Below are 21128 nucleotides of genomic sequence, written 5' to 3'. Positions count from 1 at the left end.
CTTGCATTAATGTGTGTGGGAGAGCAAAAGTTGATCTGGCGGGAAGCTATTGCTTCTTGCTGGGTTTTCAGATAGAGCAGCCCCTTGACCTCACTTGCATGAGAGTGCATGAATGTGAGGGGCAACACAAGGCAACACAGAGAAAGTATGGCATGGAGCAAAGTGCTGGGTAACAACCATCTCTTTCAAAGCAGCTATTATTTAAATTATCAAAAATAATCATGCAACCACTATTATACCTGATCTTCCATGGTACCTTCTCTGTGGGGTTTGGAGCACCAGCAAAGTAGTGTCCTGACTGGGCACTCTCCCAGACACAGACTGCAAAGATCAACAAATCCCTTCACCTTCCTTCAGGGTCTTCATCTATGGCATACAAAGCTCTTGCCTCAACCTCTCAAATTTAAGTGCTTCTATTGTCTTTTATACGTACAGTATGGGCCAGCTAGAGATGATACTTTCAGATACTGCTGCTAGCAAGTAGGTTAGACAGCAAGTAGAAGAAAACATACTTGTTTTATTTTATGAGAAACATCCCAGATTTCCAGTTGGACTTTGGTTCCCTTATAGCATGTGCTGGCAATGTTAAAGGCCACACCTGTAGTATAGATAATGGATTGTGCTATAAAGAAGCCTGGAATCTGGTTCCCTGAAACAATTTTATCTGGCTGAAAAGCTGTGGGACAGCAATACATTGCAACAACCAAAAGAGCAAAGGAGAGATGTAAGGCTAATGCTATAACTCTATACTGCAGGTCCAGAAATACTGCTTGGTTGTAAAAATTCACCATCTACATCCCTGATGAAATGTGGGCAAGTTTCTATGAAGTGCTACCTGACCTTTACAAAGAGCAAAAAGGAAGTGTTACTTCACGATTCCAAAAAGTTAAAGACAAATCAGAACAGGACCACTATAAGCACTATTGAGTCTTTATTGTTAACTGTATCAGTACATACTGGAGTACTGACTTTACAAAATCCATTTATCTTTCTATTTGGATTTGTATGTTCTACAGAGTGTATTTAAAGTCCACCTTAAAAATAGTGAGCTTTACCATTTTATCATCATTACTCCTACTGGAAGGCTGTTGAAGAATTTTATTGCTCTTAGTATTAGGATAGTTCTTTAAATTTTCAGCCCAAATCAATACGCTTTCTAAACAAAAAACAAACCCAAAAATGTAAGTCTGAATTCTCCTTTGTTGCAAATTAAACTCATTTCATTTTGTCCTTTCCCTTAGCAGAACTGACAATTATACAGCAACAGTTTTATCAATCCCTTCTTTATAACCTTTATAGTCCTTTTTGTGTTAGAAGACATATATCTCACTTGAATTTTCTTGCTTCTAGACCAAAGACAGCCAGTTGTTTCAACCTCTATTTATAGGTCCTATTTTCTGAACCTCTTCTTTCTTTCTCTTACAGTCTCCTCAGAGCTCAGTGACCTAAGCCAGCACCCACCAAAGCCAGCACCCACCTCCTGTAGAAGTCCCTGTAAGGAGGAATGGACCACAGTAATTATGTCCTATGTGTTCTATACGACATTTTTGTTAATATACCCCAGAATACCATTTCCTGGTTTTGGCATCCCATTGCTGACTCATGTTTCACCTGTAAATTTCTATAACACCTAATTTTCTGCCATGCTGGTTCTCTGCCAGATATTCCCCAACTAATACTTTCATGTTTCATTTTCCTTCTCTTAGCATAGCACTCCATACTCACCTTTCCTGCAGTATTTATATTGGAGATGACATCCATATGCACATCATCACTCAGCCTGACTCCTTTATTACAGAAGAAACAAGTGATAGCTCTTCTAGGAAACACTGCTTACAGGTGTGTTGGTGATTAGTTACATCTGTTAGGGGAAAAAGAGACGGGTAGGGCTGCATACGGTGGGAAAACATGGATCAACAATTAAACAATTAAATCATAGTGCGGGTTCAGCAGTCCCTCAAAGCTATCTTATGCCTGTAGATCATTACTTAGAAGTGAACATACAGGTCTCCTGGAGAACATCACAGAAAGAAGGCAAACTGCACAGTGGATTTATGACAATAACAAGTGTGTGCATTTGTGCTGCACCCCATGAAACCGATGGATTGCAGCAGAACAGCAGGGATGTAGGAGTCATTTGCTAGTGAAAAATGTGCAGTGCTGGTTTAAACCTTTCAAAGTACAAAAGGGAACAAGAATTCAAGCTCAGGCATATGCCATAAAACCCCATATGCCAGGGTTTTTTTTATATTCTTCCGAAGAAATATGGGGCGGGGGGGGGGGGGGGGGAGAAGGGGGGTGGAGGAGAGTTGGGGTGTTGGAGTGGGAACAACATCTCATTTAGGCATAGATGCTTTATTGGTCAGCATGGTCTAAAAAACTTTCTTTAGAAGGAATAGAAATACCTAGGATAGCAAACTAAGGACTATTGGAGCAATGGCCCTTGTGCATTACTACTATGGGTTTGAGAATTGAAGAGTAAGTTATTTGGTAGAAGCAACATAAAATGGAAATGGAAAACTATAATGAAAATTTTTTTGTTCTCAACTATAGTTCCCCTGTTAGTGCATCTATCAGAAATTATTTCCCATGGATGACAAAGTAAGTGGATTTGTTCCTGAATATGCGTAACTATTGTGTTACGTAGTTCGTACACCTGATACACTGGAACACATACTAGGTTTTCAGATTCTTCAGTGACACTGATAACTATGTATATATGTATATGCACACATGTACATACTTATGTACATATATACAGATATATAAAACAGACATAGCACTGCACTTACCTTTTTTTTTGCACTTGTAAAGTGTGGGTAAAATCAGCAGTTTCAAATACCATACCAAACATACATATTTTTTGCTTAAAAATTCCTATGAAGTTTCTTTACCCAAAACTGTTTCCATTATCATTTTTCTGTGAACTTCACTTTCTACTGATTCTTGAAGTTAGTATTCAGCTTGAAATACAAAGCATTACCAATGAAATACAAAGTGCGGATCTCACTGAGAGCTTGCATGAGCTCTGGGATAGTGAAAACACATCCTTGAATATTCATGTCCTTGGGTGCTGTGTGTGCTTGTGCTATTGAATAGCATCCACAAGTACTTGATTTGTTTCTCCCTTTACAGCCCTGACAGGTTGCAGACACTTGGTCATTGAAACTTCCCTCCAACCCACTGCTCCTTGTCAGAGGATCACTGATTAACACCTTAGAGGAAAGATTTATCCTCAAAACTTTGCTTTTCACAATACTGCCTCTCAACCCTTTCTCAAGGCTTAGCAAGAAACATTCCAGGCCAGAGACTCTCAGATAAATTCAGGACTTGTGTACAATGACAAAAAATCATATTCTCATTGTGATTTTTGCTGCTAAGAGCAAGTGCTGTGAAGCTGAGAAGAATTTGGCTTGTTGGTTGTATGAAATGAGTTTAAAGATAGTCATTCCAAACATAGCAACTTATGAAACTGAGCATCACCAGACTGTCACTGTCTCTAAACAAAATACTTGCTGACATCCATTAGACTGCCATGGTGGCATTCTAATGTTGTACCTGATTAGTTTTAATGTTGTAGTTTAATGGTAACAGACGGTTGTGATGGCAGTCTAAGGTGGCCTTGAGACTGCTTCGGTGGATGGTATGGCCTCAATGCATACTGCATCCAGCTGTAAAAACAATTGTGGATATAGTGGATAATCAGTACACCTCGTTCCTGTGAAAGTCACCCAGGATCTCTCTTAAACCAGGTATTCCTTAATGGGGAAAATGCACGTTTGATAGTAGCCAAATGTAAATACCCATTAAAACACTGGAAACAAAGTTGCAGAGAACAAATAAAAACAAAATTCTTTTCTAAAACATAGAGTTACTAAAATACATTTTTATATCTCATGGATCTCTGACACTTGAGAAACTGAAAGAACAACCCTAAATCTTCTACCATTAACATTAAGTATTAACTTTCTTCAGCTCAGCTGGGTAGTCTTTATCTCCCCAAAATGCTGCTAGGAATCTCTGTGCACTCTCTATCCATTTGTTCAGCCCTAAGCGGTTTACTTTCCCAGGTTTCGTCATATTCCTTAATGATCACAGTTCTTCTTCACTAACTGGTCATTCTGCAAGTGCCATATTACTGTAGTATTTTTTTCCTGTGTGTCACCAATCAAGAGATGCCAAGCTCAAACTACATGTGCTGAACTACTCTTTGGATTTCCACATTATTTAAGTGAGGCTGGATAAAACAATTTTGGGTAGCGCTCATTTTCAACATATATCATATTCCACAATGAAAACTCCTTTTGTAGAGGGCCAGTATGCAGATGGTATAGAATCAGTTGCAGCAGCTATTAAGTCAGATGACTTTGACTTTGGTCCTAGATCCTCTTCTATGCTCTCTACCAAATCCAGTGCTCTTCTGTGCCCTTTTCATACAAGAGGGACAAAGCCAGCATCGTTCTTACAGCTTACAACTGGCCACAGTACTTTCGGCTGACAGACTTGCTACAGTAATTTACTATTTGCTGTAGTAAATAGAGACTCATACAGTCTCTGATCCAGCCCTCATACAAAGACATAAACTGACATTACCATGATCAAGTACTGCATCCACAAATTAAATCACTGCAGCTGGAAATCAGGACTGCTCCCTGCGAATTAAAAAATCACAAGCAAAATGCTTAATCAACTGGAAAGACATCAGTTACTTGTAGGCAAAATAACTTGCTTACTATATTGGTAAGACAGTCTTTCAGAAGTGATCTTACCTCATTTCAGCCTACAGCCCAGCTATCTTGTCCCAGAGCCCAAAAAAACAGATGACACAAATGTCTCTCTGTATTGTGTGCTGCCTGGTGCATGTATTTTACCAGACTTCAAAGTTCAGGGGCATCTTCTCTCTTATCTAGAAGAGTGTCAATATGAAAAACTGGCAAGGCAGACATATGATCTAGGACAGTGACCTTTGAAAGAAATATCCTTTGAACTTCACCATCAGTCACATCACCAGCTCAGAGAAGCAATGATGCAATGACTGGCTGATGCACCAACTATACCACCATGAAGACAACCCTAGCTTGTGCAGATGTAAACTGGCACGTGAGCATGAAAGGAAATTATTTACCTTAAAGCTGCTGTGGTTCTTCTAGATGCCATCAATGTGGAGTTCATTTCTTGCCCTCCGTGCTCACTTCCGTGCTTGCTCCATAGGCTTCAGATCTGAATTATGAAGGAAAAAGATGGATCTGTTCACCTTTGCCTGAAAGTATGAAGAGGTGTAGAGAATGCAGCTAGCACTTACCAGGTTAAAGTCTCCTCTGCCATGCACAGGAGATGCACATACAGTTATAGCAGGGTCACCCTGGACCCTGATGCCTGCTAGACCAATGCTGTCTTTTTCCAGGGGAAGAGCAAATTTCTACAGCTGAGTGGAGAGTCTGCAAGAGCAGAATAAATTGGGAAAGGAAGAAAACACTGCCAAAAGGGCAAAGGATGCGGAGATAGGTCTTTTACAGTTTGATGGATGATTTGTTTCATCTGGCCCTGCATACTGCTGGTATTATCACCGTCTAAAATTTATACTGAAAGTTCTTTGTTGGTAACTCTTTTCAACACTAGCAGTAAAGTTTATAAAATCCTAATCTTTCGCTCAATCTTCCTCACTCCCCATTATTTCTGCTCCCTGAAGGGCAAAGAGTGAGCCTGTGGGCTTTTTTTGCCTTTCTCTTTGGGGCCTGTGAACTTCACCTCCATTTCTTTCTCTAAGCTGACATGAAGTAGTGTTATGATCTTTGCGTGTGTCTGCTTTTTCCAGCTGTTCCAGGTATGGTGAAAAAGATTTACAGGAAGGACCATATAGGTGTACTTGTGGCTTGCTAAAAGGAAATCTGCAAATCACCATTCCATTTTCTTTTTCAATTTGCTGATTTTAATAGGAATTAATGATCCTGCCTCACTAGTGCACTGGGAAACTGATGGTCCCGTTTCTCTGAGCAGATCACCAAACTACACCAAATCTTACCAAAGTCATTAGACATCCATGTAATCCTGGTTATCATCTGTACCATGGAAGCATGCAGAGAATAGGAGCCGTGAATTCTGAGGCTGCCATGGAAGAAACTAGGACTCAGTTGCAGTGTAAATATTCAAGTCTAGCCCTACAGTAAATGAAAAAGTTAGGAAGTATCATACTCTGTTAGCTGTCTCCAAATGTGCTGGACTCAGCTGGCATTAATTTTTTCTGGATATTGGGTGTTATTGTCAGTTAGACAGCAAACAATAAATATATTTTTCTTCATTAACATGGTTGCCAGCACAACATAAGGGCTCATTTTTTAAAGCTGAGATTTCTCTATTTGTCTCCAAAATGTGTTTCTCGGTTCTGGAGGACAGAACCATAATTCTGCAATCCTTTTATATTTTGTCATTTCAGGAGTTGCGGGCACATCTTGTATTTATGGACATCCCACAGTGAATGAACTACCCCATTACATTTCTTTTTATTACTATTTTTTAACTTAAAAAAGAAAAGGCCAAACAAACAACAGTGCTCTAGCCAGTGTCAGAGCCACAGTGAAAAAGAGACAAACTGGAGGACAAGCAAGCATCACAGGATGGAAATGCTTCTGATATGGTCTGGATGGTGAGACAAGAGAATATCTTTTTTCTCTGTGATAAGGTAAGGGCCCATTTTCTTTAGCGGTTCAGGTAAAGTTTGTGCTCCAACACAGAAATCTTAGGCTGCATTTTTCAGGAAGAAGACTGTGTACTAGGGATATTTTATTAGAATTACATTCCCTCGTGCTTCACTTTCCCTCTGTACCAAATATCAGGGTCTGGTTTTTGGCAGACAAGTGACTTACTAGAGCACAGTTCCCTCTTCCTGCTCCCTCCTTTCTCCCCAGCCCTGATGGGTACCAAGCTGCCTTCCAAAATTTGCTCTGCTTTGCAGTTATATGTAGATCACTTGCTGGAAGTCTCTAATCATAGGGGCCACAAGAAAGAAGCTTTTGAAAAATATTAATGTTATATTTGTGCATAAGCCTGTTCTATGTGAGAACAATGTTTTTCAGTTGAGAACTTTTGTTTAAGCTGTGAAATAAATACTTCAGCATTGAATTAAGGTTGTTCAACCTCCTGCTTCCCCTCTCTTCCTTTTACATCATGTCTGTGGGAAATAATTCCTTGTGTTCAAAATGGTACAATCGTAGGCCATGATGACAAATTATCTTTCTTTTAGGAACATACCTCATTTGGTACATGGCCAGATAGAGCTGAATGAGTGAGCAGCCATTCAAGAGACTGCTTTCTTCTTGCTTAGCATAAAGCTCCAAAGGTCTGTTAACATCACCAGCCAAAACCCAGTAAGAGGATCATTATAAATTTTCCCAAGTGTTATTGCTGGCAGTCATCCCCACAGCGTCCTGGTGAATCACCAACATGTTTTGGCTCAGTTTAAGATTTTCAGGCCTGGTGTTTTGTCACTACTTAATGTTACGCAATCCCATAGATTTCAAATGCAGCCATGAATGCTGTAGCGCTTTCACAAATCAGTCTACTAAAACAAGGTGCTCAGAAAATTAAAAATACAAATTTGCAACTATCTGTGAAAAATTTGGCTTAAATGACTTACATCACAGGAATCTGTGGTACAAGTAAGATCGAGTTACTTGGTATCATAGAATCATAGAATCATAGAATAGTTAGGGTTGGAAAGGACCTTAAGATCATCAAGTTCCAACCCCCCTGCCATGGGCAGGGACACCTGGCTCTCAACCATATCACCCAAGGCCTCGCCCAACCTGGCCTTGAACACTGCCAGGGATGAAGCATTCACAACCTCCCTGGGCAACCTATTCCAGTGCCTCGCTACCCTAACAGGAAAGAATTTCTTCCTTATATCCAATCTAAACTTCCCCTGTTTAAGTTTGAACCCGTTACCCCTCATCCTATCACTACAGTCCCTAATGAAGAGTCCATCCCCAGCATCCCTATAGGCCCTCTTCAGATACTGGAAGGCTGCTATGAGGTCTCCACGCAGCCTTCTCTTCTCCAGGCTGAATAGCCCCAACTTTCTCAGCCTATCTTCATATGGGAGGTGCTCCAGTCCACTGATCATTCTTGTGGCCCTCCTCTGGACTTGTTCCAACAGTTCCATGTCCTTTTTATGTTGAGGACACCAGAACTGCACACAATACTCCAAGTGAGGTCTCACGAGAGCAGAATAAAGGGGCAGGATCATCTCCTTCGACCTGCTGGTCACACTCCTTTTGATGCAGCCCAGGATACGGTTGGCTTTCTGGGCTGCAAGCGCACACTGAAGCCGGCTCATGTTCATTTTCTCATCGACCAGCACCCCCAAGTCCTCTGCAGGACTGCTCTGAATCTCTTCTCTGCCCAGCCTGTAGCTGTGCCTGGGATTGCTCTTACAGATGACTGAAAAACAATAAACCTGAGGTTAGTCAAACTCTCTCTCCATCCATCTGTTCACCTTCCTTGACAATGTGTGAACCTGCTGGGCAGTTTCAGCCCAATTTCACAGAAGGTCAGTGATGTCAAAGATAATTAACAGTCTTCAAACTGTGCACACTTGGGTAAAGGTAAGGACTTAGAATGGGCTCAGACACACCAGCCATGTACTTGGGCAGAGAAGTTATGGAAGAAAAAGCAGGGAAAGGGGGTTTAAGGAGTGAAAGGCTGGAAACCATGAGAAAACAGTTTGTATTACTTCTGTAGCTCATTAAAAGATTTATTTTTTCTATGGACTTGCATGCCTCCCAAGATTTTTAGGTAGGATACCTCTTTTTTATAAATCTCCTTCACTAGACAGCCCTAATTAACTCCCAGAGAAAGCTTAGGGGAAAAAGAATAATTGATTATGTCTTCAAAGACTGCACAAGAATGTATATATATCAGCAGAAGAGGTGTGGGTAGCAAATTAAACCTGTAAAAGGCTGCCTCAATCTTGCCATTTCCTACTTTATACATGTTTGATGCTCGAGCCTTAGAAACCTTGCTTTTAACAAGGTATTTTTCAGATCTAATCTTTACACGGCCACAGATGGGAGCGGCAGGACTAAGAGCGCGTGCAAAGCATTTCTGACAGCAATCTCATTCCTGCACCTGAGAGTTTGAAAGATGGAGCTCTTGACACTGCCTTATTAGTGAATTGCTAAATCTGGCATACTGAAAATTTACAGTTCAACTGTATTATTTGAAAGCAGGAAACAATTACCAAATTTGCTTTTAGATATGCTTGAGTGATAGATAGCAGGATGTGTAAAGTACAACAGCTTTTTCATGCTGATGCAGCTGGGCCCTGAGTTATAAAACTTATTTATTTTATGAATTTCAAATAACATATTTAATGCCTTGTATCTTGAAAGAACTGAACAGACAAGGTTCAATTGATTTCAACAGACTGACTTACAGGTAACAAAAGGGCAACAAAGTTCTATTTGAGCATTTTTTTTCCCTAGTATTTCTTGTTCTTACAGGAAAAATATTAAGACTTTGAAATTTATCATTTCAGGAACTAGATGATAATAGACTGCAGAAAAAAACAACAACACAAGGTATCTGTAGTTATTCGGTGTTGTAATATATGAGCCTGGTGAGAAAGACACAGCTGTAAACAGGATGTAAGCCTCTAAGTTGCACATACAAAATACAGTCATAGGAAGGCAAGGGTTAATTGCACATACATCTGTGCTTGTCTTTCTATGTGTACATACACCTGGTCGCGTATGGAGATTAATTAGGAAAAACGCCATTCTGAGAAAAAACAGAGATTTCTAAGGTCTTAGACTGACACTCAAGGCAAATATAGACAGTCCCAGGCTCTCACAGACTGTGATACACTGGGCTCCCGGGGCCCAGGTCACCGTGATGAATTTGACATATGTTAATGTAGGTCTGGAAGCCTAAGGTGGAAATTTGCATCTGTGCATGACCAGGGCAGGAATTAAAAATTACCAAGAGGATGATACAGAGAAAAGAAGGAACAAAATAGTGGTGCAAAAAGCATAGATCAGATGGAGCTTTTGCAAAGTCAAACATCAAAAACATCCTGGAGATGCCTTACTAACTACATGGGTTAATTTGTTACTCCTTTTGTGTCCTAACTTGTGGCAGGGGGGGTTGAGTCGATATGACAACAGAGAGAATGAAAACATCACTCGGTGGCAATAAAATCAGGTGTGCCTGAGAGGTTTTGTCTTTCTCATGATGCTCAGAAAGGGTAGTTTGAAAAGCAGCACGCATCACCAAGGAATCTGTGCTCTAAATCTCCCAGCAACTCTGGCCTTGCCTACAATGACCAACCCGATTCAGAAGCACTTTCTCTCTCTTGAGATATAAGGTTTTGCTGCTCTGTTTTCCCACTAGTGGGAACTAACATAATATGAGAAGGAATAATACAAGAATTGCAGACAACGTTTCCAGATTTTCTTAAAGAGAGGAAAATGCAGAGGGAATAACTGACAGAGAAAAGGAGAAGATGTGAATGGAATTGACATATCAGGGTATTCACATAAGTGTTTTGACAGTTTTTAACCCTCTCTGAAACTTCCGATTGGGTTTTGAAAGCAACAGAGTTGGCTGCCCACGGCCAGGTCAGTACTTCATCATTTCGAACAAGGTGGCACCACTCAACTGAGCAGAAATCAACTTCTCTTCCACAGAATCTAACAGCCAAGCAAAATCCACAGGAGTTCTTTACAGTTCATAAATACAGTCAAGCTACAAACCCATGATTTAAAGGCCTTTAAAGTCACTGATTATTCAGGCATGTACTGTGATAAACTGCCACACGATTTAATTATCTTCCACAGTATCAATTTAGCATGATCCCTTGAGACATGCCACTGAACTCTATCTTTACACTGGAAAATGGTTCAGTTACATCCTCTTCAGCCCTTTGGATTCAGAGGAAAGTCACGTTCATTGGTCACGTGCCCTGCTCAAGTACGAGGCACCAGTATTCATTTTTGACAACTTGTCCTTGCCACTGTTTTTTTTTGTGTCTGTGTCAGTCATGAGATCTGGGCCCCATCGAACAGAAACCAAGGTGGGGAAGAATGGAGGAAGCCCCCGGGCATGCACAGGGGCCAGGCTGGCTTCACTGCCAACAGGACACTTGCCCTGCCTGCTCTTTGCCTTCTTCTCTGCCATACTTTCCTTTCCCTCCCTGGAAAGCAGTTTCCAAAGGGAGAATGCTTCTACCTCATTGCCTTACATAACCCACTGGCAGTTATGCAAAGAGGTTAGGAAACATTCAGAGATACTTCCGCTTAAGGAAAACTTTGTTCCCACACATTTCACAGGGACCCAGCTTCTCTTGTTTGATGCCACAGTAAAGTCTCATAGCTGGTACGCAACAGCCTCTGTAAATATTGTGATGACAGAAGCTCACAGAACCTTGTGTGAGACTATAAGAATAGCATATGGTTTCATTGCAAAATAAAGCAAAGCCAACCAAAAAAAAAAGACTAAACCCCACACTACCCCTTAGCTCACAACAGATCAAGGGAAAAACATAAGGTGAACATACTCGACAGTAGAACGCTTGGGTTTATGAATCCAGAGCAGCAAAAGAGAAACCGCAACCTTTTTCTGTCATGGAGATGTTTATGAAGAAACCCTACATCTGAGCAGGACAAACTTTGCAACAGCTTGATTCCAGACCTAGTGCTGCGGCTCAGAGTTATCTGCTTATTGCAGAGTACGCTGCTTTGGCAGAAGCATTCTGTTTCTCTGATGTCCTCTCCATACCCAAGGTTGTCCTTTAATCTTGCAGCACAGGTTAATTCTGCCTGGCTGCAGGGTTGTGCACCAGTAGCACATGAGGTTTGGGCTGGGCAGCCAGGTCCTGCAGACATGCTTGCTTTAGCTGTAAGTTGCACAGGCTCCTGCTGGGTTTTTAAGAAAACCTGATCCTCCTTATAAGGGTGCAAAGCCAACACTCACACGCTGGAAAATCCATTAAAAGCAGCAAGGCCGGCAGGCACCCAACAGAAAGGTTTTCACCTTTCCAAAATTCAAACCCCAGATCCCTGGAAATAACTGAACAACACTCATGGTAGCAACACTGAGCAAGCTTCTAAGCAGCTCTGGAACTCAGCGAAGCAGATGGATACGGGGAGATGGGTGCATTAGGGCTGCAAAGTCAGCACTGTCCTCTTCCCTTGCTTGGCTGAATTCCTGTGAAGGAAATTATTTTGCCAGTACAGTTTGTGAGTCAGTGGTTTTGTGGATAATCCCTAAATGGTTGTTATTAATATTACTGATATTATCTTTAAAGACCATCTCATCCAAGTTCCGTTTCATATCTTACACTGCCCTCAGAAAATTATTTAAGTTTGTTACACTCAATCAATATGAATTGCAGCTTGTTCAAGTGCATAAGGAATAGTGCAAGGAAAAAAATAATGTATGTGAAGGAAGCAGTCAATTACTCCACTGATGTGTGCTGTTTCATAGGCTTTTCACTGCCAATCAGTGTCACAGCTTTTCATCTCTTTTTCCAAACCAACGCACATTATTTCATGCAGTTCAACTGGTTTTAGCCTGGCAGCACTCTGTAAATAAAGCTGCCCCTTGTCAAACAGTTAACTTCTTCCCCTTTGCACATCACCTCTGAATATCACCGGAGAAACAACAGGCCACCAGCAGTGGTTACTGGCACAGACAGGCACCAGAAGGCAATCTAACCATCTCCATTTCATGTCAGTGCAAAATGCAGCTGGAGAATAGAAAGTGTATTTGTAGCCCGGAAACCATCTCAGAGCAGAGCAAGGTTCACAGTATCCTCCTCTGGAATCCTGGGCCAGGAGGCAAACTCATTACTTGTGCAAAGTTGAGTTGTTTTGAAATGTCAGGACTGAAGAGGGATTTGGTGGTGTGGGGTTTTGTTTGTTTTTTTAAGCAGTTAAGTACCTAAGTGGGGAGCAATCTGATGTGGAAGAAGCAGCAGTCTCATCACTCCTGCACTGATTTTATCTGCATTGCCCTTTGAGCATTTTGCTGCAATTTTTCCCCAGCTTGTGGTTTCAGGAAAGCTCCTGTTTAACTAATAGGGATTAGTTACAGCTAGGGTTCTTGAATCTCTGAATCAGCCCCTGTTGCACCAGAGCTCTGTTTATGCAGACTGCCACAGACTCTGACAAAGGCTGTGCTGAAAACAGGCGACTGCTGTGTCCCTCCAGACAGAAAAATAAAAGCCACATTCAACCAGGATGTCCTCAAGAAGGTCTTGCTTGAGTGAAATAGTGCTGGAGACTCGTGAAAGCCTTGCAATGTCCTACCCAGATGGGAAATGCATTCACTGCACAGGAGACAACTTAGTTCATTCACGCTGTACAGCAACATTCACATTTTTCCAGCTCAGTGACTCTGATATGCAGACATGAATAAAGACAGAGAGGAGAAGGAAGATATTTCAGCTTTTTCCTCCAGGCTTTTCGCTCTAAGACAATATTATCCAGTGATTAGGTTACTGCTACCCAGAACCAGCTATTATTGTTGCATATGATCCTTTCCAGGTTTCCAGCATCAGGTAGTTGCTAAAATTCATTGTGCCTCAGTTCTCTCATCTATAAAATGGGGGTGAAACCCACTTTAAAATACGAGGGCAGAACATGTTTAAAATGCTGGGATGTTTTCCTATCAATGCCTCTGTGGAAAGGCAAACCATTTCTATCTACAAGCTGCCACTATCTTGTAAGTGAATCTGTAGTCTCTTCAAACATATGGCAGAACTTTGTTGTGACTGGGTAAATAGTTTTTCTTGTGTCCACCAGGAAATCTGGTATCAACAATTATATTCAGCTTCTTGGATCCAACTAAACCATCAAAAAGCACTCTTACCCTGCACATCCACACATGGAGTTACTCAACAATACTTTTTATTTTTTTTCCCCCAGAAAAAAACTCCACATAGAAGCATGCCCTTCAGGTTCACATCTTTCACTAAAATCGATCAACAGTATAGGAGCAAGCCCTAGTAAAAAGCTTTAGAGGCACTTTGTAGATTGATTTACTCAGCCAAACTGTTATTTAATTTAATATAAAGAAATGTCCTGTCTCATCTCAATTCATACGGCTCCAGAGAGATGTCATGAAACCTCCCGTCTTCCATCCTTGGAAAAAAAATAGAAAAAATAATTCACTTCATTGCTTTCTAGTTCAAAACCAGCTTCTGTCTCTGACTCAGATTTCCCCCCAACTCTACTGAGAGAATTAATTGGAGCACAGGCTCACCTCAGCCTGTGGATTACAGGTATCCCTGGAAAGAGAATAGGGACCTTGACAGAACCTGAAAGAACTGTCCTTATAATCCAAATACAACCCTGACCTGGAGGAATAAAATCAGAAGGTACATATATCTGCTTAATTCCATCAGTTGGTTAACGCATTAATTTTTCTCATGGTATTTTACTATTTATGATGGTTGATTCGAATAAAAAATAAAATTGCACCAAGCATGGAGAAAATTAATCATCATTTTTATACAACCTGGGAATGCAGGAATGACAGTGCTATTGCTAAAAGAAGACTATCACCACTTAAATGTACCTTGCAAAAGCAGATGAACAAACAAGTGCCCCTTCACACGTAACATGTAAACATTTCACCCAAACACCTTTTTTTCTCAAGAGTTTCCTTACAAACAGTACGAACTGTTGAGAACTGCCTTTACTTCTCCTTATGATAAGTAAAACTTTGTCCGTATGCCCAGAGTGAGATGGAGCCAGTCAAATTGGCGATTTCTGCATATATATCACATAGTTTTATTCCAAAAGCAAAGAAAAGGGGTGAAAATTGCAAGCATCATTAGAGAAACCAAATGTTTCCTTAGTCTGCAGCCTACTTAAAACAAGCCTGCTGAGCTTTTAGCCTATAGCACCATGTTAAATGACATTCAGCACGCCTATTTGACCAGTTATTTAAGGACAGGAAGCATGTAGGAGGATTTTCTGATGAAGTGTAACAGGTACACCAGAAATGAGAGAATCCTAGAATGTAGTGATATTGTAGGAATTCCTATAGGGTAATTTTAAAGCGAATTGGCAGAGGCATTACCTGATCTGGTCAGCAAGGGAAGCAATGTATCCAGTTGTAAGCTAAAACCAATACATGCACAGGGAATCCATGAGGTATGCCTTTAAGAAATACAAAGCTAACACACTAGTAAAAAAAAAAAAAAGAAAGAAAGATAAAAACAATGTCTTGTAAACTGAGATTCAGATGCTCTTGCTCAGATGCATCATTTGCCTGTGAGCTGTGTCACAACTTAATAGCATTGCTTCATAATATTGCTCAATTCTGGTAAACATGCAGCAATTAATAAGCTTTATAGGTGAATATTTGCAATTAAAAACCCCCAGTAGATAACCTTTTCTATTCCAGCCTACTTCTTTGACACCATGATCTCTTTACTGTTTTATCAGAAGCAAAAAGAAATTAGAGTGCCTGACAACGCTTAACTTGCACAGCAGGACCCTTGTAAGGCTGCAGGCATTAGCCTTGTATAAAAAAGCTTGTGCTGGCCTTATCTGGGGGAGGTCAGCTCTCACAGGGACTGGGTGGCAGCAGCTCCAGCACTTACTAAATGCATTAGTTTGCAGTTCCTAGGACTTCTCCACAAAACAAATGAGTAAACCCCACATATAAGCAGCTAGCAAACACCAGAAGCTGATATATTCAAGGCTTTCTGGCCCCTTTGCTCAGGAGCACAGTGCCCAGAAAAGCAGGCTTTGACTGCTTGCATCAGAAACTCTCCTTAATCTTTTCAGGAACGGCTTGAGTCTCTTTCACTATGAAACTTTAATGGCAAGCCCTTATAAGAAAACCAAATAAAGCCTCCCAACAACAACATGAAAGATACTCCAAAAAAGGATGCTGAAGGTATGTAACATCACAGCAAGACTTCTGCAGCATAGCTCAGCTCTGCCTTACCCTATGGCATCCAGAACATGTCTGGTTTTATCTGTTATTTTTCTACAGCTTGTCTCTTGGCTTCCTCAGCCATCACAGCCCTATATTTATGCAGCTGCCTCTGAAACTGTAAGTCAGCAGCAGTGATTGTTGCACAAACAAATGGAACATGTGGATCCTGCCAAATATCACTTACTCCAGTTTTCCTCCTCCCCCTTAAGCAGTTTATGTTTTGGCAATAACAGACTTCCTGAAAATTAAAAAGAAAATGCTTTTTGCTGTGTTTCATGTATAAGGCATATCTGTTCTGGCAGAAAAAAAGTTTTGAATAGCTTTAGGATTGACGAAAATACAAATAAGAGAAGTTTCAGTGTAAGGCATCAGAATCTACTGTCACATCAAGACCAGCGCTAAGGATGCTGTGCATGTTACATACCAGCTGAGCCAGCAAGCCTCCTCTGCTCCCAGCTCTGTGCATGACCCCTCAGCTTCGGCTGGAGAAACACATCGTGCCAGGTCAGGCTTATTAACCCAGTCTAACATGTTGGGGCCAGACTCAGCAGTTGCACTTGTTTTCCTCCCTCCTTCAATCATACCCCAACATGCTCAGGTTATCAGAACGGCAAAATATCTTTTCATGCGTTAAGGATGTGTTTTAAAACATGTTTTTCAGCAGCATTTTGATGATCAATTGACTTCCAGCATGAGGCATGTAGCAGAGTAACTTCCAACGTCTGCTTTCTTGATGTTTTTTCTTAGTTACACCAGTTGTGATAAAGAAACTTATGCCATTGTTTGCTTCCACATGTGGAAAATAGCCCTTGGATGCTGCATAAACACAGTGCAACAGAAAATGCCACAATGAGTATAGGAAACAGATCAGGATGAAGATACATGTATTCTGATATGAAATTATCAAAGGTCTCCAAAGCTACAGATGTTGCTATAAATAGCTCAACATCCTGATTACCAGAAACTTCAAAGGAGTCTTCACGGTACTTCATTCCTCCATTGCTCTTAAGTGAAAATACAGATTGGGGTAGATAGAATTATACCAAGTTCAGTAACAGAAGAGGTGTACTACTGAACACAAGAAACACCCAGGTATCCATTTAGTGGTATCAAACCATAGACTCCACAGAGTAATTTAGGCTGGGAATGACCAGCTGAAGTCAGGTTACACAAGGCCAGGTGCTCTAATGCATCCTATGGAGATGCATGCCCCTCCGGGCATCCACACCAGTGTGGGATCACCCTCAGGGTAAAATTCTTCTTTATATCTGATTGCAATTTCCCTTGTTGTAACTTGTCTGCTGCCTCTCTTATAATCGTGCACCTTTGAGAGATATCTGACATTACCTTCTCTATGTCTTTACATTAGGCGTGAGCATACAGCAAGATCTCCCCATTGCTTTGTGTTCCATAGGCCAAACATAAATAAACCCTATTTTCCAGGAAAACCCATTCAGCAGTTTCTAGCACTCAAGGCATTATTTCTTTCACTGCTCTGCTCCCCTCTCCAGAGCACAAAAGGTGTCAAGACAAGACTATTTGCAGAGGTTGAGCATAAAGAACCAGCATGTCAGGAGAAACGACGGTGGTAAGAAACCGTAAGTACCTCAGTTCATCCCTCCTTTTAGCAAATGACTATGTGCTTTGCCCATTACCACTGTGCCAACCAAGGATAAAGATAAATCTGAGCCCATTCAAACAAAACTACTGTAGCAGTAAGCAGCCTGCCTGCAATCCCACTACCTGTTATTAACAGCCTCATTGAGCCACATAATCTGCTAAAGTTTGGTCAGGGTCAGTGTGTGGGTAGAAAAAAACTGAAGGAGCAAGCAGCAGTACCTGCTGTGGGAAGAACTGTCAGTTCACCAGCACTTTGTCTCACATAATGCAGTATGGAAACACCACTGTCACACCATGCTTACAAAGTACTGTGGTGCTGGCAGGAATGTGAACATCTGGGTCTTGCTCAAATGCAGCAGGTTGCAGCTGCTCGGGTCTAGAGGGAGGCCCAAGTGCACCCCACTAACACTGCCCCCCCATCTGGAACTCCTGCATGCCTTTCCTCTACAGCAAAAAGGTTTGATGGCTGGCTGACACCTTGTTCTAAGACACATTCAGATATTGTTTCAGAGGCGTGGGTTGGGATGCTGCCCGCTGCCAGCTCCAGCACTTGCCACATCCCTCTCCTCTGTGCTACACATGCTCAAACAATGGATCCCTCCCACGAAGGGCAGTGCAGGGATACTTCAAACCTCAGGCCTCCACATTTTGGGGCTCCAGGTGCAGCAGTGGAAACTCCTGGATGAGGGGAAGCCCTGGACCTGGGGCCTCTGGCAGCACCAGCATCTCCTGTAGGCTGACAAGGGTCTGAGGGAGGACTGGTGACATTCACAGGTTAGCAAACCTATCTGCAAAGTTTTTCAGGCTTTTTTTTCACTTTGTTTTCTACCACCTTCACCACAAGTTCTAAAATAGTACTTCCCTTTTGCTTGTATCACCACCTGGGCAACAGGCTGATGCAGGAGCTGTGAGCAGGACTCAGGCTTCAAAGTACACTGCTTTTGCATGGCCATCCCACAGGCACTGCAAAGAGGCTGTAGGTGTGGGGTGAAGAAGAGGATTTAAAAAACCCTCCTTCACAAGAGGTTATGACCCAGGAGAGAGCCAGCTTTTCCTCAGACCCCACTCTGAATTTGCAAGCTGCTGTCAAGCAAGTGTCATACTGGAAACAGGCGTTCAGATGAGCATGGATCAGGCTATCATATGTATCAAATAGGGCAAACACATTTCATTTTTCCTGCTAGCAATCTTTCCAATAATGAAAAAGCAAAGCAATCTAACAGTAGGGAACCTCTCTAATTAAGGTCTCCCAGATTGCCTGAGGAAGCAGGAAGAGCTGTCACCAAGCTATGAGGAGGTTGTCAGATGTCAAGGCAGACCTTCCAATGTTGGGCAGCAGGTTCAGTGGGGGTCAGTAGAAGCTCACTCTCTGAAAAGTATCTGTACATGAAAATTCATTAACAATGAAGATCAATGAGAGTGTTACTCTTTGAAGAACTAGAGGTTTGTGTAAGACTTAGTGAAAATGATTTCACCTGATTAAAAAATATTTTACTACTTCATTTTCCTTTTAGATGCTCTCACTTAATTACACTGCCAGCATCCGCAGTCAGAATAATACCCTGTGTCTCTCTGTAGTTGGATCCTTTTTAATCTAAGGCCAAACAAGACTTCAGCCTTTGAATGCACCTGGAATGGTAAGAAGCAGTGGTAGGCAGCAGTAGTAGATTCCCAGAGGTACTGAAAGGATTTGTGAAAGAAATTCCTTCACTTTGAAATCAGACAAGTTGATGATACCTGAATTAGCATTATTTTAAAGAGTACCAGCCTTATCACATCCTTAGGAACTAATTTTTCTGTAATCACTTTAGTTCCAAATTAGAATATTCCTATATTCAATTTATGCAGGTAATTTTCCACAATACTAGTAGCAGTGATACAATGCAAGTTTAGCACATGCATTTTCAATTTTCATAAAGAGAAACCCCAAACCTAAATTTTCAAATGCAGTTCAAAGCTTCTGGTATTTCCTGAACTTCCTTTGACTTCCCACCACTAACTTGAGCCAGAAAGTCCAGTACAATGTGTCCTGTGCTGCTGAAGAGTAATTATTTCACTTGTGCTAACCCATAAGGGGGTCAGACTTCATTAATTCTAATCTATTTTAAACAGATGTTAAAGGAAATTAATTTTCAAGTTTAATTAAAACAGATTTTAAATATAGATTAGCAATATCTAGGAAACCATCAAAGAGGAGGTACTGCTCTTATTGAACTTACACCCATGGGACTTCAACAGATGGAGAATCAGACCCTTTCATTTCTTCTTTAGTTAAACAGCCCTGATTCAGTGGTGTCTTACATGACTGATATGTGAAAACCAGACATTTGTCATACCTATGTCACTTAAAATTTACAACTGTATAAAACCAGTTAAAAACATTAAAATGCCTGCTCTCCCTCATTTTTTGAAAGCAGTGTAGTTTTTTGACAATTATGGTAGGAATAAGCAAGTTGATCAGAAATAAGAGAAAACTGTTGTCATTGTAAGGAAGCCCACTTATTGAGGTGCCACTTAGGAGTATCTATGCTGGAGAGAAGATGGGCTTTTAAAAGCATTTGCTCCTGTAATGGGAAGATTCTGTAAATTGGAAAAACCATAGGTGGATGGGGGTTTCTGCATGACTCACCTGATTTGCCAGATCAGCATGTGTTAGCAGTGCATTACAGTGGCAGAATAGAAAGGAAAGTCTCCAGCTGAGTTATAATAGCACAGGATTTCTGCTGAAAAATCAACTGGGAAAGCCACGAACAGTGCCCATTCTGAGCATACAAGGCTCAGAATACACTGCTTTGACAGGTTTTCTTTCATGGTTATGGCACTGCGTTTTCTTACCTGAAGCAGATAGTATCCTTGAACAAGGCAGAATAATTGCTCTGGTGAATATCCTTACAAGTAGTGTAATCAAATGTCATTGAATGGAAGTTTCACAGCACTACTGAAAGTGTTCTGAAGATGAATAAGCAAAAAGCTCAGTCCTGCTGATCCCATCGCACACTTGAGATCCTGAACAAGTGTTTAAATGTGACCTCTACAAGGCCTTGAAATTGTGTAGCAGGTAAGGAAGTGTTTTATTAGGTACAGTCCAGTGTACATATTTGTAATCTGAAAGCCAGCAGTGGAAATTACAGAAATTATTAGCAAGGAACCACAAGAACAGAAACATCATTTCCCAGCAATGTGGAGATACAAAAGGAAAGCTGCCTGCAATAAGCAAGCCAAACCCAACTGTCTGATATGTATCACCTCCTATATGTTTTTTTTTTTCCCTTTAGCATTCCATATTTTTTGTCTTTGTCTGCAAAACTTGCTTCAATTAAAGGAACGTTCATCTATGTCCTATCTGAAGGACACACTAGTGAAACACTCCTTTGATGTATTGTACTCTTAGCAGAATCTGCTTGCACCATGTTTTCTGAGCATGGTTAAGTCATTAGATTCTAAGTTATATTTCAATATGTCTCAGAGATTGAAGGAGGCAATGTAAGCACATTGGTTAGTTCTGCTGGTTGACACCAATCCTGGTGACATGATATGTTCTTAATGTCAATGCTTTCTAA

General features: G+C 41.1%; 1 protein-coding gene and 1 long non-coding RNA gene across 7 annotated transcripts in view; one reads left to right on the top strand and one right to left on the bottom strand.

Moving 5' to 3' along the window:
* Nucleotides 1–21128, bottom strand: part of GMPR (guanosine monophosphate reductase) — a 463469-nt gene that overhangs the window by 111374 nt on the left and 330967 nt on the right. The window lies entirely within an intron of this gene.
* Nucleotides 1407–19243, top strand: LOC133208520 (uncharacterized). Of its 6 annotated transcripts, XR_009724403.1 has the most exons (8): nt 1407–1514; nt 1707–1839; nt 6434–6679; nt 8433–8545; nt 10387–10523; nt 15795–15906; nt 16696–16931; nt 19147–19243. It is a non-coding gene; the product is annotated as an uncharacterized LOC133208520 (long non-coding RNA). The 6 variants fall into 6 exon arrangements; XR_009724402.1 differs by lacking the exon at nt 19147–19243 and having other exon boundaries at nt 8433–8600; nt 16696–17316; XR_009724401.1 differs by lacking the exon at nt 19147–19243 and having other exon boundaries at nt 1409–1514; nt 16696–17316.

This window comes from Neopsephotus bourkii, unplaced genomic scaffold (assembly GCF_033783945.1).
Source record: "Neopsephotus bourkii isolate Nb327-2 ecotype Australia unplaced genomic scaffold, CSIRO-AGI_Nbou_v1 NB_272, whole genome shotgun sequence".
In the NCBI taxonomy this organism is placed as follows: Eukaryota; Metazoa; Chordata; class Aves; order Psittaciformes; family Psittacidae; genus Neopsephotus; species Neopsephotus bourkii.
The sequence above is the reverse complement of the archived record's forward strand: the minus strand, read 5'-3'. Positions and strand labels throughout refer to the sequence as shown.